This window comes from Lissotriton vulgaris, chromosome 5 (assembly GCF_964263255.1).
Source record: "Lissotriton vulgaris chromosome 5, aLisVul1.2, whole genome shotgun sequence".
Classification (NCBI taxonomy): domain Eukaryota; kingdom Metazoa; phylum Chordata; class Amphibia; order Caudata; family Salamandridae; genus Lissotriton; species Lissotriton vulgaris.
Genome location: NC_141693.1, coordinates 9,335,488 through 9,349,154, shown reverse-complemented (window position 1 = coordinate 9,349,154; position 13,667 = coordinate 9,335,488). Strand labels below are relative to the sequence as shown.

General features: G+C 44.2%; 2 protein-coding genes and 1 pseudogene across 5 annotated transcripts in view; 1 reads left to right on the top strand and 2 right to left on the bottom strand.

The window, feature by feature from the left end:
* LOC147709977 (H-2 class II histocompatibility antigen, A-U alpha chain-like) overlaps nt 1-13,667 on the bottom strand; it is a 1,213,889-nt gene that overhangs the window by 981,296 nt on the left and 218,926 nt on the right. The gene's annotated exons all lie outside the window — the stretch shown is intronic.
* LOC147709978 (H-2 class II histocompatibility antigen, E-S beta chain-like) overlaps nt 1-13,667 on the top strand; it is a 352,816-nt gene that overhangs the window by 195,727 nt on the left and 143,422 nt on the right. The window lies entirely within an intron of this gene.
* Nucleotides 5,103-8,171, bottom strand: LOC147709979 (endogenous retrovirus group V member 1 Env polyprotein-like; annotated as a pseudogene).

The window sequence follows — 13,667 nt, the reverse complement described above, 5'->3', positions numbered from 1 at the left end:
ATTTTGGCCACTATAGGTGTGGCAGGGTATACTCAGACATGAGTCCCTTTCTCACTGCTCCATCAGGATTCAAGCAAGCCGGGCCGAAGACGGCTGAAATGCCAGAAACCGGTCCCCGGTAGCTTGTCTCCTTTCTGGTAAAGAATTGGCTTGGTAGTTTAGTCTGCCCTGTTCCCATGATGAACTGGGCCAGGGACAGACTGATTTGCATATAGCCAGGTTCTGAGCTGGGATGGGGCAGTGAGATAAATAACGGTGATGGATCAAGCCCTGATCTTTGGACTGGGTAAGAGTGGTCTGCTCAATTCAGACACTCTGTTCATCACCACCCCCTTTTGTAAATCGATTTTGGCCACTATAGGTGTGGCAGGGTATACTCAGACATGAGTCCCTTTCTCACTGCTCCATCAGGATTCAAGCAAGCCGGGCCGAAGACGGCTGAAATGCCAGAAACCGGTCCCCGGTAGCTTGTCTCCTTTCTGGTAAAGAATTGGCTTGGTAGTTTAGTCTGCCCTGTTCCCATGATGCACTGGGCCAGGGACAGACTGATTTGCATATAGCCAGGTTCTGAGCTGGGATGGGGCAGTGAGATAAATAACGGTGATGGATCAAGCCCTGATCTTTGGACTGGGTAAGAGTGGTCTGCTCAATTCAGACACTCTGTTCATCACCACCCCCTTTTGTAAATCGATTTTGGCCACTATAGGTGTGGCAGGGTATACTCAGACATGAGTCCCTTTCTCACTGCTCCATCAGGATTCAAGCAAGCCGGGCCGAAGACGGCTGAAATGCCAGAAACCGGTCCCCGGTAGCTTGTCTCCTTTCTGGTAAAGAATTGGCTTTGTAGTTTAGTCTGCCCTGTTCCCATGATGCACTGGGCCAGGGACAGACTGATTTGCATATAGCCAGGTTCTGAGCTGGGATGGGGCAGTGAGATAAATAACGGTGATGGATCAAGCCCTGATCTTTGGACTGGGTAAGAGTGGTCTGCTCAATTCAGACACTCTGTTCATCACCACCCCCTTTTGTAAAGCGTCGTTGGTATCAGCGGTGTCAACAGGTGGGTTCTGGCTCAGCGATGTGGTCAGCTGGTCTGTGGTGACTTAGCTCCAGCATCTGCGGGGGATCTGTAGCGTGTGGTGGTGGGATGTAGTCTTCTTGAAGGTGAACTGGAGGCAGCTGTGGTCGGTCCAGTGTAGTCCGGTGGAGTGGCTGAAGGAGACGTGGTTGCTCGCGGAGAAGATGGGGTCGAGCGTGTGGCCAGCGAGGTGGGTGGGAGTGTCCACCAGTTGCTTGAGTCCGAGGTTGTCGAGCAGGGTGGTGGTGGTGTTGTTGTCATTGTTTTTCTCCAGGTGGAAGTTCAGAACCCCTAGGAGGATGTATTTGGGTGAGGCTAGGGCGTGCGGGCTGATGAAGTCGGCGATGGTTTCGCTGAATTGTGTCTGTGGGCCCGGGGGTCTGTAGATGAGGGTTCCTCTGAGTGTGGTCTTGGGGTTGGTGTGGATCTGGAAGTGTAGGTGTTCGGCGGCTGAGATTGTGTCTTCAGCGTTGGTTGTGACGCTGATAGTGTTCCTGTAGATGATGGCAATTCCCCCTCCAGTTTAGTTGATGCGGTCCTTCCGGGTAATTTTGTAGCTGTCCGGTATGGCTATGGCGATGTCGGGGGCCGAGGAGGCGTTCATCCAGGTTTCCGTGAGGAAGGCGACGTCTGGTACTGTAGTATCGAGGAGGTCCCAGAGTTCGATGCTGTGCTTGTGGACGGAGCGTGTGTTGAGAAGGATGCACTTAAGGTTGTTGTTGTTGCTGGGTTCGACGGGCAGGGTGCAGGTTGGCAGGCAGGTGAATTTGCAGGCTTGGCAGGTGAAGGGTCCGTGGGTTCGCTTCAGGTGGCTCGGTAGCAGGTGGGTGGTCGTCCGGTGTTGAGTGCGTTGAGGGTGGTGGTGTCGTATCTCAGTCGGGTGCCCTGGCTCCGGCGTGGGCCAGGGGTTCTTGCGCTGGGCGCGGTCCAGGCGCTGACGGGCGCAGACGGGCTTGCCTTTGGCTCGCCAGCGGCGCGCCAGCGGCGCTCGAGCGGTGCGGTCGCTGCGCGGCCTCCATATGAGGGGCTGTGGGAGGGAGAAGCAGCTGGGAGGCGGGAGCGGGGTGGCGAATGGGACAGCGGGGGCGGGGCTGCAGGGACGCAGCGGCGGGAAAGTGGGAAGTGGTACGGAAGGCAGAACGGGGGAAAAGGGACACAGAATGCAAAACGGGTGAAAGGGAGCACAAAGGGCACAACAGTGGTGGAAAATCAATACAAAACGGGCAACAAGTGCAACAGGGATACAAAAACCAGAGGAGGCAAAGGATTTACGCAACAACAGTCACAGGCAGCGGCAAGAGCGAGGCGACAGCAATCAGCGGGGGCAGCATCACAGGAGGACCATGTGGCGGCTGGGGGGGTGACCTACCTGAGGACAGGGTCGTGATTGAAATATGTACAGGGGAAGGGAAGGCCAGAGTGGAGCGAAGAAAACAATGACTCTGCTGCTTATCCAAATTTAATATTTTTGCAAGCAAAGCCTTGATCTGAACCAAGAGGTATCGTCGACGTTTCAACCCTGTCTATGCACTATTGAGTAGTCAATGCGGGTTTGCATTAGGACAGTGGTGGGGGAGAGGGGTGACAGCCTATAGATAACCGGAGTGAATCCTGGTTAGCTGGACAAGTTGTGATTAGGATATTAGGTAGATGGGTCGAAAATGTTTACAAAAGGAATAATCCTTGTCTGGTTTAGGGATAACAATAATAAGGGCTTCTAAGAAAGAACCACATGCTTTAGAATTGGAAAGGAATGAATAAAAAAAATCTAAAAATTTTGGTGCAAAAAATGAGGAAAAAGCTAAAAATAGTTCAACTGAGAAGCCACCTGGTCCCGGCGCTTTGGCCTTTTTTAAAGATTTAAAAGCATTGCTTATCACTTGAAGGGAAATATCATTTTCAAGAGGTAAGAAAGTACCAGGGAGAGAATGAGGTTTGGGGATACCTTGGAAAAAAGTTTCAAAATCCCCTTCAGCAGGATTGGTATCCTCTCTATATAAAAGATTATAGTGGGACTGAAATGTGTCTGCAATGTCTGAATCAGAAGAAATAAGTTTATTGTTTTTTTCTGAATGGATAGGTCCAATCTTTTTTTGTTCTGATTTGATTTTTAAATAATTTGCTAACATTTTCCCTGCTTTGTTTTGGCCACCATGACATTTTGATTTAATCTTAAGGAGAATGTTACAGGCATCCACAGTGGCAATTTTATTCAATGTAGATTTGGCTGCAATCAATTCTTGTAAAGTGGAGGGTTTTGATTTGAAGAGTTTCCTGATATTTAGCATGCAGTGATTTTTTCTTCTTTGAAGAGTAAGCAATAGTAAAGGCTCTAAAGGCTCTAAATGATGCTTTAAAAGCATCCCAGTTGTTATGGACTGAGGTGTCTAAAGGTATGTTAAAATGAAAAAAATAATTACTAAAAGTGGTTGCTTCTGTAATCAAGATTCGGTCTGAAAGAAGGCGATTGTTAAAACACCAACAGCCTTGCTTACAAGTAGTAAGGGACAAATCAAAAGAAGCAGACATGGGAGCATGTTCAGAAAAAAAATAGACCCAATTTCAGAGGAATGGATACAAGGGAGTAATGCTTTAGAGGCCAGAATATAATCAATACGAGACATAGTATGGTGACACGGTAAAAGAACGTAAATTCAGCAGTATCTGGATTACATGTTTTCCATACGTCAAACAAAGGACGAGAGGTGATGGCAGATTGAAATGACTTATGAGTCTTATCAGGTTTAAATTTACATTTAGACTTTCTATCAGAGAAGGGATCCAGCCAATTATTAAAGTCTCCACCAACAATTATATTGGGGTTAGAGATAGAGGATAGTTTCAATTTAATACAATGCCAAAATTGTGGGTCAGGGTTGACAGGACCATAAATATTAAAAAAGTGACTTGTGTTTTACAAATAATAGCTTCAAACAAAGCCCATCGTCCATTGAAATCACATTCTGTTGATATAATTTGCGCATTAATTGGTTTATGAAATAAAATAGCAACACCACCATGACGATCAAGAGCAGGAGAAAAAACAATTTGATTGGCCCATTAACATTTAAACTAAAGAGACTCCACATCATTACAATGAGTTTCCTGTAAAAAAGCAACATGAGTATTTAGTTTAGATAAGTGAGACAATACCTTTTGACGTTTGACAGGATGACCTAGACCACACACATTCCACGATACAACGTTAAACATGTTGATGGGTGAGGGGGGATATATCGAAACAGGAATAATCAGCTGGAAGACCAATGAATAAGAAATAGAAACAACATTTATTAAATGATGAAAGAAAGACACTCAAAGAAATAAAACGATAATTAAGAAAAAAATAATACAAATAAAGCAAGACACTCATAGAAGTAATAAAGTAATAATAAAAAGCAGAGAGGGAAAATAGCCTAGAAACAAAATAAAGATAAAGAAAAACACTCATATAGGTAGAAAGATAATAATAAGAAAAAACTGTGAAGAGAAATGACCAAGATACAAAAAGAGAGGAAAAGAGAGACGGAGGAGAAGGAGGAAAAGATAGAGAAGCAAAATAGGTAAACAGATCAAGGAAAAGAATCCAGATCTGAAGAGAGATAAACAACAGGTATGAGAGGAGCATGGTAACGCTGAAAACAAGGACGGCGGTAGAAATGAATAGGTAAAGAAAAGCCTCTTAAGAAGTAAAGAAATAACAAATAGTAGAGAAAGAAGAATGAAGGAAGAGAATGAAGAAATAGGAATAAATTAAGTAATAAAAAAACATGAAAGGAATAAAGGGAGAAAGAGCACTAGAAAATTAGAACAGAAGAACAATTAATATAAAAAACAAGATAAATATATATTTAGAAGAACAATATCAACCAATTAACTAAGAAAAAATTAAGCGTTAGTTTCCATGTTCGAGAAAAAATGCTGTTTAGAAAGAGTTCCAGTTTCTCAGGATCGTCGAAAGAACGTGAGCGTCCTTCATGTGTAATTCTGCAAAGACAAGGACCATATTGAATGTTCAAAAGTCTCATTGGGGACGAAGAGCCAGATATTCTTTACGACGAGTATTTGTTGCATTAGAGACATCCTGTGAAATGAAGAGGTTATGTCCCAACCAAGTGAGATAACGTTTGAGTTTAACACCCTTAAGAACATGCATAAGTTCAGTAAATTCTAGGAAGAGCATTATAATACCACGTGGCTCTTTTGAATTAGGGTGAAGATGACCCAAACGATGTGCACGCTGTATGTTGAGAGGAGAGGAGGATTGAAGGTTTAGGAGATCCGGAAGGAATTTCTTCAAGAAGGTTAACATATCCGGGCCTTCAATATATTCTGGAAGACCATAAAGGGGAAGGTTGTTCCTCCGATTTTGATTTTCAAGGTCTTTGGTGTGGATTTTCAGCTTGTGGATCTCACGCTCTAGTAGAGGAATTTTGATAGAGCTCTTGCTCTAGTAGAAGAATTTTGGTAGACATATCTTGAAGGTCTCCCACATGTTGTTCAAGCTCGGGAACCTTCCCCTCCATGACAATCCATCGGTCCTCTATTTGTTGTAATTTCTCACTGATAGCTGACATAAAAGGTTGAAGGCCAAGTACTTCATGTAGAATAGAGTCAAGAACCGGATTTTGTGAGGAAAGAATAGAAGAAGGCGGATCATTTTTGTGCCTTTTTGGTTTTGCACCGGAATGTGGTAAATTAATTCAATATTACCTCATCTCAGAATTTCTATACTTAATAATCATAATTTCAGTCAAAGCAAAGAGAGGAGTCCGTGGTGCTCGAGTACAAAAAAAAAGGGTCCAGTAACTCGAGTTAAGGGGAGAGCTCCAGCACCAAGCAGGTACAGGAGTGGTCTGCAGCTTTATTCACACATCAGAATATTTATACAGTTTTCAGTCAATAGGCAAAAGAAGAAAAGAGAAGTGACAAGAAAAAGGGAAGTGACAAGCAGTAATTTCCAACAAATGTGTCACGGTAGGGGTGTGTCTTGTGTCTCGTGAGAGGGCATGCGATGTGTGGAAATGTGTTCTCTTTCAGTTGAAGGCCCTTCCTCATTCGAGGGTTTATCTCTGGCTTAGAGTCAAGAACAGGAACCATCTTGTGTAAAACAGGAGCTATCTTGCTGGTTCTGGGAATTGGCTGAACCACAAGAGTCAAAAAGAGGAACTATCTTGTGTAAAACAGAGACCATCTGCTCTCTGGCTTGCAGTAACTATTTCTTAAAACAGGAACTATCTGCTGGTTCTGGGAATTGGCTGAAGCACAGGAAGGGGTGGTCAATGAACTAAGATGCCAGGTGCAGGGTGTCTTACAGTTAAGAACAGGAACTATCTGCTGCTGGTTCCCAGAATTGGCAGAACCACAGAAATGTGTGGTCAATGAACAGGGGTGCCAGAGGCAGGGTGTCTTGCTTGTGGGTCTGAAGACAAAATGGAGGACACACACAAAATGGGTGCTTGTCTGAATGAGAAAAAGGGCTGTCAGGCAGAAACAGGGAAATGATGGGGCACAATTGTCAATTTTATTTCTACATTCCCTCCTTGCCCCAGAGTGTACCTACATTATATCTCAATTTGCATGAGATCATCTATACATTCTTGTAGCATCATTTTTCCCTTTCTCTCTGCTGGACAAGTGGTTTAGGAATGCAGTTTGCAGCGCATAGACCGCACAGGGCAGGACCACATTGGATGCAAAGGCAGCATACAGTTATTATCAGGAATATTATACCTGCTGCTGACAGCAGTTGCCATCCCCAGGATGATATTATCTTCCAGAACCAATCAGACCACGTCCAAGTGCCTGGTTCTTGAAGTAAACTTACGGCTATCTTGTGTAATTTTGTTATGGCCGTGTATACAGATGGGGAATTATCAGGAATAAATATACAGCAGCTAGAGCCTATAATTTTACAGGCTCCGCCTCTGTCAGCCAGGATGATGTCAAGGACAAGGCGATTTTAAAGAGTGACCAATCGTATGGCGGACTGCTCCTGGGTTAAGCTCCCCAGGGCAGACGCCGTCTGGTTTACAACAGCCTCTAAGGTCCTTGTCAACCTGCGTATAAGCTTGCTGTTCTGTACAGGGCCAACAAAGAAGAAGAACCCTTTGTTAAAATCTGTATACTGTTCCCATGAGGTTTTTGTTTGGTCAACCAAGGAGGTATCGATCGTTCTTTTATGTCTGACATGGGGCACTAGGAGGTCCCGGTGGTAAGTGGATGGGGCCACAAAGACAGGGGGTAACAGGAATGCTAAATAGCAAGTTCCCCCCCAGTTCAAGGGCAGCTGCACATAGGCCGTTTGGCCACAGACGAAATAAGTATGGCGAGATGCTAGAAATGAGGACTTTCCTCTGTCTTCAAAGCTTATAGTGGTATGACAGTCACTGTGTCCTAATGGAACAGAGCCATTTTTCTGGATGCACAGGTGTCCTTTTACTGGTGAGACCGAGATGGAAGGGGGACCAGCATTCTTTTTAGGTTTGGTATTTAACATCTTGTAGGACATGGTCATGTTCCCTTGCTTGTATTCTTCACTTTCTAGGACTGTACCTGTCGCCTGAGGATTTCCATCCTCATTTGGGTAACAGGCAGCATTAAGTACCTTGTTTAAGTCCCCCCAAGGCCACCCATTCTTGCATGAATTATTTCCGTCAGGGCAGGAGGTGGGGGTAGTATCGTCAGCTGTTATTAGGGCGAACCAGGCTTCACAAGTCCCATTATAGGAAAATGGAAAGGGGAAAAGAGGCATCCCTCCCTTTTTCTGATGGGGTGGGAGGTGGCCACATATCCAGCAATTTGTGCTATTGCTGGCCTGATGAGTGTAGTGTAACATCTGTATAAAGGTATTGTTTTGCAAAGCTAGTCTATGGGCTTGTTCATGAGGGGGTAGGTCATGATATCTGTGTGCCTGAGTGCTGTTGGGTGCATGAGAGGTGTGTGGTGTTGGAGGAAAAACAGTGTGGAGGATCCAACCAAGACACATCATAATGGTTATGAAGAAAAACAATATCATTAAACATATGATAGAACCACTACGCAATTTCTTAAAGTTCTTGTTTCTGCGTTTCATTCTATCTTTTTCCCACATAGTCAAGGTGTTTAAATCCATCCCTATGCTCCAACCGCTTCACCACTGGACCTGCGCCCAGTGGACTTAATTAGCCAGAGTCCGGATGGCAGACCTCAACTTTGATTTATATTCTTGTTGTGGGGTCAGTTCCAAGGGCACAAAAGATTGTTCTGTTATAATGTCACTAGGGTTGGCAGTGTCGCCGGCAACAGTGTCTCTTTGCCCAAAATATTTATGGCAGTGGCTCGCGTGTAGCCAGCCCTTCCTGCCTTTGACCTTCACCGCCGTCCGCGTGGTTAGGAGCGCGAGCTTCGGAGTCTTCCACCTGGGCTGAAGAGGACTGGTCCTGTCGAAGTTTCTTATCATCACCCAGTCGCCGGGTCGGATGGTGTGTTCTCCAGGGGCGGTTTTGTCAGGGAAGGCTGCAGCGACCTGTGAACGACAAGATTGGAGTGCAGACATCAAGGAAGCCAGGTAATCAGTCAATATTCTGCTGTCTACATCAGTAATTCTTTTAGGCATTGGCGTACCCCACATATTTGGTGGTCTGCCAAAGACCATCTCATACGGAGATAGACCAGTTCTGGAATGTGCTACCATACACATGTAGAAGAGGGCAACCGGTAAGGCTACTATCCAGTCCACGCCTTTGTCTGTACATATCTTGGCCAATTTTGTCTTCAAAGTCTGGTTGTGTCTCTCTACTAGACCTGCTGCTTGAGGATGTCTTACACAGTGAAATTTCCAAGTGTACCCTAACAGAAGAGACACTTGCTTCATGAGTTCAGAGGAGAAGGGCTTGCTGTTGTCTGAGTAGATGACGCGGGGCAACACATATCTCGGGAAATATTCTCTTACTAGTTGCTTAGCAGTTGTCGTTGCAGTGTAATCTGGTACGGAATAGGCTTCTGTCCATCTGGTCAGAGCACATACTACAACTAGCACATACTTGTGACCTATACATCTCTCCATCTGGATATAGTCCATTTGGAGAACTTCAAATGGATGGTCAGGGGGTTGGAATCCACCCTGCTCCACCTTTGTGCCTTTACCTGGGTTGAACTGATTACAAATCATGCACGTTTTAACTTTTTGTTTGGCTGCAGCTCTCAAATCTTTGTTGTGCCATATGTTCTGTATGCTGTCTAACATTGCTTTTTCTCCCAGATGCGCTGGTCCATGTATGGTGTTTATTATAACCTGTACCATAGCATCCGTCAGAAACCATACTGCTCTTTCTGGTGTCATCCAACCCTGATCTGTAAGGACCCCTCTTTTTTCCTTCCATTCTAGCAGTTCCTGTGATGTGGTGTGACTTTGGACATCCTGGATGTCAGAAAAGGGGTCTCGTATTGCGGATTGGTGATGTAGTATATTCAATTCTGTGTTTGCTGCTAATTTGGCTGCACTGTCTGCGGAATCATTTCCTTTTGATATTTCATTGGTTCCTTTTGTGTGCGCTTTACACTTTAATACTGCAATTTTCGCTGGTAACTGACTGGCCTCTAAGAGGGCAGTGGTGAGTGTAGCATGCTGTATTTTAGACCTGTGTGATGTGAGGAATCCTCTCTCTTTCCATAATGTGCCGAAGTTGTGTACAACCCCGAAAGCGTACTGTGAATCAGTGTAAATGTTAACTGATTTTCCTTTTGCTAAGTGACATGCTCGTGTTAGTGCTATGAGTTCGGCTGCTTGTGCCGACAGTATCTCTATCTTGTGTGCTTCCAAAGTGTTTGTACCATTTGTGAAGGCATAGGCTACTGCTAGTTCTCCAGTGGGGAGTCTCATGCAAGAACCATCAACAAAAAGTGTCATTTCTGCCTTAGAAAGGGGAGTATCTTGTAAATCTGGTCTGGGTTTGGTCACTAAATCAATTATGTCAATACAATTGTGAAGTTGTTCTGTAGGAGAGGTCAGTGGCAACAGTGTTGCTGGGTTTAAAATGTTGCATCGTCTAATCTCAATATGTGGCTGAAAAAGCGTCATCTCATATCCGGTGAGTCTGGCTATTGTCAGATGCTGTGTTTGCGTTCTGTTTAGCAGAAGTTCTACAGCGTGTGGGACCTGGACTATCAGATGATGTCCCAATACAATAGCATCGCTTTGTCTAATAGCTTGTGCAGTAGCTGCTACTGATTTTAGACATGCAGGTAATGCTTGTGCTACTGGATCTAATGTACTTGAAAAATAACCACATGGTCTATGTCTGTCTGCTTGAAGTTAGGTCAGGACTGATAGTGCTGTACCTGAGTTTTCTGTTACAAACAAGTGAAAATCTTTGGTGTAATCAGGTGTTGCTAACACTGGGGCTTGACACATAGCCTTTTTAAGAGACTGAAAAGCTTGCATGTGTTCATCTGTCCAGGGTAATTGTGGAGTAGCGCCAGCTTCGAGTGTTGTCAGCTGCACTAATGGTTTAGAAATGAGTGCAAATTGTGGGATCCACTGTCTACAATATGAGGTGAGACCAACAAAAGCTCGAACTTGTTTCTGTGTTGTTGGTTGTGGTATTTGTTGTATGAGCTGGATGTGTTCCTTTGTAAGCTGCCTACCCTCCTTTGACAGCAAGTGCCCTAAGTATGCCACTTGCTGTAAACAAAATTGGAGCTTACCAGGGGAAACTTTATGGCCATTTGCAGCTAGGAATTCTAGTACTAGTAGTGATGCTTCAGCACATGCTGCGTCAGATCTGGCCGTAATGAGGATATCATCAACATATTGTAGTATGGCTGTATCCGTGGGCATTTGAATAGTATCCAATTGTCTTTTCAGCACTTGGCTATATACACTTGGACTTTCGGTGAAACCTTGAGGAGCTCTTGCGAATTGGAAACTTAGTCCTTGTAAGGAGAAGTCGAAAAGGTATTAACTGTCTGGGTGAATGGGTATACTGAAGAATGCGTTTTTTAAGTCAATGGCAGAAAAATGTGTTGCTTCTGCATCTATGGCTGTGAGTAAAGTGGAGATGTCTGGGACCACAGGGTGTTGTGGAATGACACATTTATTGAGCTCTCTCAAATCCACCACTAGTCTGTAGACATGTGGTGCTCCTGGTTCCACTTTTTTATGAACTGGTAAAACAGGGAAATTGCAAATGTTCGAAGTTGTTTCTTTAATCACACCTGACTGTATTAGGTCCTGAATAATTAACATTAATGCTTGTTCAGCTTGAGGTGGAATTTTGTATTGTCTTATACGTGGTAGTTGGGCTCCCTCTTTCAGTGTAACCTTGTGAGGTGTTATTTCCATACATCCTACTGTGGTGGAATCAGTGGCCCAAAGGGTGTGTGGCAAATCTTTCAAACGCTCGTCTAATTCTCTACTTGTGTAGTGGCCCTTAAAATCTCGTAGAAATAATCTGACATCTTTAGGTGAGCAAACAATAACAGCTCCTAATTCTTTCAATGTTTTTATACCAAGCAAATTTTCTGGACATGATTTTGTCAATCTAAGATCTGTAGTTGTCGTGAGGGGACCAACCTGCAAGGGCAGTGGTTTTGATGTGGCGTTTGTCACAGGTTGTCCGGAGAAACCCGGAGAAATACTTTTTGAACCCGAGAGAGGAGCCTCTGGGACCTCTTGATGGCTTATTGTTGTTTTACTGGCCCCAGTGTCTAGTAGAAACTTTCTATCCTCCCCAAGAAGTCGGACCTCTATAAATGGGCCTTTCTGATCTACTGGGATGGGGATTAGGGGCAGTTTGTCATCTTCTCTCCCTGGGCAACATCATGAAAAATCAGGGTAGTATTCAGTATAGTCGCTGTCTATAATGTTCATTTGGGCCATTTGTGTTGTCGTGGAACTGAAGGTGTTGAACTGCCTTGGGAAACATTCTGTTTTGGCTGATATGGACGAGGCTGTGTCTTACCAGTAGCCAAATTGTGCTTTAAGACAGGGCAGTCTTTAACGAAGTGTCCCGTCTTTTTGCAATAATTACAAGTGCTCTTCACGTTTGTCTGGCTACCTGGTGTCTGTTGGCGCTGGGGTGCAGTTTGGGCTACTAATGCTTTCATCTTGGTGTCTTTCATGCGTTTCTTATCATTTTCTTCTTCATCCCTAATGCGATTTTGGTGATATTGTAGCATTTGTAACACCTGTGGTGGTGTATGTGCTTGCCAGGTACTTTCTACTTTTAGTACTCTTTCCTTAATAGCTGGCAAGGCGTTGTCTACTAATTTGGAAACAAACAGATGCGGGTAAGCTTCGCTTGTCGGCGTACGGCCGCTATTTACCGCAAAACGTTTTTCAAGTCTGGTGTAATAATCTCCTATGTCTTCACCATGTTTCTGTTTGCAGGAGGAAATGGTATCCCAGTCCTCCTTTTGCTCTGTCAGTAACTGTGGTAGCACCTTTAAAATAGTGCTAGGAAGTGCTTTTAGTCTGTCTCCTATACCTTGACCTGCTACTCTAGTATTTTCGTCATTCTGAAGTTCGGTCCATCTAATGTGTTCACCTGCTACTTCCCAATCTTTTTCTCTTAGTTTGTCATATATACCCGATGGCAACAATAATTTCAGAATTGCTGTGATATCAGAAAGAGTATATGTTCCCATCATTAATACATCTCCTAATTCTTTAACTCCTTCGCTGCTCATGACGAGCTCAGCTCATCATGCAGTACACTGGCCGTGTGCTTATGACGAGCTGAGCTCGTCATGAACAATGGGATCCCGCTTTTGTTAGCACAGAGGGGGAATTGCTCTAGCAGTCAAGGTGTTAAAGAATCCAGCAGGATCTTTTGAGTGGGAGGGAGCCATCTCTTTTATCCTTAGTAATTAAAGTTTTGTCAAGGGTACATAAATAAAAACGGGTTGTAGCGCGCCATTCGCGTCAGCTCTGGGGTGGACCTCTTTCATGGGGAACTGGCGTGTTTGAGGAAGTCTATTAATTGGTCCACAATTATTATTGAAAGATTTATATTCAGTCGTTTTCTGGTATTTCTGTCTAAAATCTATAAATGTGTTGAGAAAAACTGAACTATTGTGGAGGAACATGTTATCAGCGCAGTCAGACAGTAAATCTTCGAGTCTTGGATCATGTTTAAAATGAGTGTCATTGAGTGTGATGAGATGTTGTACCATGTAGAGACTTGCTAATCTTTGATGTGAGCGTGGTAATGCTAGAAAAAGTTGGGCTATGAGATCATTGTCATATGTCTTATATTGAGAGACCCATAGGGTCGCAGTTCTGGCTATTTCCTCCTCCTCCGGTGTAAGCGGAGGTTCCTGGTCTAACCAGTAGTCTAATGCATTGGATATATTTTCAAATAACTCATCTGGAGATGACCGTTCAGAGTGACCTTGAAGGAATGTAGGCGGGGGTGTTCGTGAATTAGGGGCAGAAGAACGAACGGGTAGGACTTTTTCAGTAGGTTCAATAATTTCCTCCTCAAGTTTCTTATTCTCTTCATTTGTTTGCAAGTTTTGCAGAATACGGGTCACCTTACGGGTGAACCTGTCTAGTGCATCATTTATAAGTTCTAGATTAGTGTGGTCGGATGCGGAATCTAATAAT